The sequence below is a fragment of the Myxine glutinosa genome, chromosome 9 (genome assembly GCF_964187855.1).
Source record: "Myxine glutinosa chromosome 9, kmMyxGlut1.1, whole genome shotgun sequence".
NCBI lineage: Eukaryota > Metazoa > Chordata > Myxini > Myxiniformes > Myxinidae > Myxine > Myxine glutinosa.
This window is the reverse complement of record NC_136269.1, coordinates 120245778-120249204: the sequence shown is the minus strand read 5'-3', so window position 1 is coordinate 120249204 and position 3427 is coordinate 120245778. Positions and strand designations below refer to the sequence as shown.

Here is a 3427-nt window from a genome sequence, read left to right as displayed (position 1 = left end):
TCTTCACAACATATCCAGCAACATAACCTATCACGGAGTTCTTGTACTCTGAAAGTGTAGAAACATTCGGCACATCCGCATAATCATGATCTGTCATTGCTGGGCTCCTCAAAGTCAAGTCATACTTCCTCATCAGAAGCATGTCATCATCATTGTTAACATCAGCAGCTGTTGTTATTGCACTGGAAACATTAAGTATGCTTGTCTTGTCTTGTGCTAGGCAGTTTCCATTGACGCCTTCAATGTCATGCCGGACGAGCATCTTCCTGTACAATGTTGAGAATTCTCTGGCGGTTGGATTGTTATTCCTCCCTAAGGATGACCGCATAGCACAGAAGAAAAGTTCAAGATGATCCTGACTCATCTTGTAGGTGAGCAGATATTTGAGTCTGGGTTGATCCGCTGCAACTAGCTTCTCATACATGTTCTGGACACTCCTGATGCCAGCTAAAAACCCAATGATCGGGGTTTTCCGTGGAGTGGAAAGCATTTTCCTGCCGCCTGCATCTGTTAGGTTGGCAATGTAATCATATGCATCGGACAAGAACGGTTGCCAAAGATGGTGATTGGACTGCCTAAGTGGTCCTTTAAAACCACGAGCTATTGGGTTGCGGGAGTTCAAGACATCAAACAAAATGTCTATTCTGCATATGAATTTCACTGTAGCTTCACATCCCTTAAATTGTGGAAGGCCTTGATCTCTTAAGAACTTGATGGCATCTGCAACACTTGTACTTAGCGTCTGGCCCGTCTTACTTAGCGTCTTACCTTTTGGAGATGATTTGGGAAGTTGAAAATGGTTGGAATTGTACCTTGGCGAAGTCTGGTTATCAGGCCAGTACGGTCAAAGCACTCAGCATCAAAATGATCCGAGCATAGGCTGGCATACTTGCTGGGTGTCCACTTGTCCCTCCTCATCTTTACGAGCCATTCTTTCTGAAGGGTTGAACCATCCTTGGGAAATCTATATTCAAAAGAAAAGACAAAATTTGTGAGCCCCCTTGGGTCTTTGCCCCCCCCCCCAACCAAAACTGCTTCCTACGCGCCTGCCCCCCACATGTTTTCTACACTCTATATACGGTACAGTGTCCGAAAATTCAATCACTAGACCATACTCTAGCCCCCAATATTTTTTGCTTGGCGACATTGTACACACAGCAAGGGAAATACTTTATCAAGCTTTATTTCTTTTATCAGTTAAACTCGTAATGTTATCTTGGCTCTCACCCTACATTATGATTAACTAGGGCAAATGGGCACAGATTGCACTCACTCACGCGTCACACCAATATTTTCCACAAAGTAACAATTACTAACGATAAAGAAAGCGATTACAAAATACAACCCTATTAGTCTAATTAGACGACAAATGTTAACCTAGATCCTTGATAACTGAACATGTTTATGCATCTCCTAACAGCCCAAAATTGTGTGTGGCTCAACAAAATTGGGAGAGAAGAGATTAAGAGCTAGAGTCCTTAAGTTCAAGCAAAGGCACGGCCTTTGGTTCAAGTCAAAATGCACTGACAAATCCGCAAACACACACACACACACAAACACACACAAACTAACAGATGGGACTACATAAACGAAAAACTACATCTGTGCATAACGTGAAAGTTTAACTAGAGTTTGGCGAGTAAACTCTTCATAATTAAGAAAAATAAATTACTTACCTGTGGAATGTTTTCCCAGAACCTTTCACAAGTCGATTTGTACAGTTTATTGCAGCACAAGAAGGCATATTGCTGATATTTGTTGAACATTCACACTGCTCATGTTAACAATAGGCCTATCTGTACGCAGAAAGTGGAGGTGTCTTGCGCTAACTAAAATGGCTGCCGCGTTGCGGCGGAGGGGCCACACAGCGGCCTGCATAGTTCTTCTACGTCTATTTGAGTTCTGTGGTTCAGACATACATGGCGGCGGCCATCTTGGATTTTGACATGGCGACCCAATTTTCAATAGCGTTCTTCCTTATGCCTAGATACACCCACACACCAGATTAGAAGTTAGTAATTCGTTTATTTTTCAAGATATTTCGCTCACAAGTTTCAGACATATATATGGTGGCGGCCATTTTGGATTTTGACGTGGCGACCCACTTTTCAATAGCGTTCTTCCTTATGCCTAGATACACCCACACACCAGATTAGAAGTTGGTACTTCGCTTATTTTTCAAGATATTCCGCTCACAAGGTTCAGACATACATGGCGGTGGCCATCTTGGATTTTGACGTGGCGACCCAAATTTCAATAGCGTTCTTCCTTATGCCTACATACACCCACACACCAGATTAAAAGTTGGTACTTCGCTTATTTTTCAAGATATTCCTCTCACAAGGTTCAGACATACATGGCATCAGACATACATGGTGGCGGCCATCTTGGATTTTGACGTGGGTTGCACCCGCACACCAAATTCAAATGCGGTCCTTCGCTTACGCACGCACGTACGCACGGAGGGACGGACAGACGGACGGAGGGGAAAACCATAGTCCCCCTTTCGCTCCGCGGTGCGACGGGGGACAACAACCCAGGCAAATCTACTCCTCAAATCAATAACGGTTAAAGCATACTTGTACCCCCTATCATTATTGAGTTCAATTAAATCGGTAGACCAGATGTAATCAATGACTTTGGAATAAACCTTCCTTCGTTTAAACTATGTGATCATAGGTTTGTGTAACTCATTAGCTAAAATGACTCGTTCCTCCTTCTTAATGTCATCCTTGGAGTTTAGTAGTTTTTTTGAAGGGTAATTCCAAGCCCTAATCTCAATTTAGCACCTATCATCTTCTTCACGATAAACCTATCAACTTTCTCTCTCAACGTTGGATTTTGGATCAGAGACAAAGTTATACAGCATTTCTCTATCAGCTTCATGTTTTTCATCCAACGTGGTGACATTACCATAATCAATGTCATGCTTCATACACACCTCATCAACCCTGTTTTTAGGTTTAGACCAAGGTTTAGGGTTGCCATCCTCATCTAGTCTTTTTTTCAAGTTTGTTCCAGGACCGCAGAAGGAATAACCCGGTAGATGCAGTTCCCCTGGAATCCCCGTGGTTGTAAATTTAGTCCCTGATATAAATTTTTGTATATCACCCCCACTTTTAGATGAGATGAATCGACACTTTTTAGTCACGCATGTTACACATTCTCCCTTTTCATAAACTCTATTCTTTTTATTTATACCGTAGGAGATATTTTTAGTTTTGGTTTTCTTTTTGCACTTGATACAATAACTCATTTTATTATTACATTAATTTTTTATTTATTTATTATGTACATGTTCCCATTAGAGTGACAATCAATTCCATTGTTTAAAATAAACCTTTTGTCATCAGAAGCCTCAAGAGCTTTCTTGTTCACCTCCTCCGTATATAATTGATGTGCATAACTTCTTATCGTATTCATTTTT

At 41.5% G+C, this 3427-nt stretch overlaps 1 long non-coding RNA gene across 1 annotated transcript; it reads right to left on the bottom strand.

The window, feature by feature from the left end:
• Positions 1–871: 871 nt before the first annotated feature.
• LOC137434653 (uncharacterized) lies at positions 872–1902 on the bottom strand. The gene is made up of 2 exons (XR_010985899.2): positions 1677–1902; positions 872–964 (listed from the first exon to the last, which is right to left on the bottom strand). It is a non-coding gene; the product is annotated as an uncharacterized LOC137434653 (long non-coding RNA).
• Positions 1903–3427: the final 1525 nt, after the last annotated feature.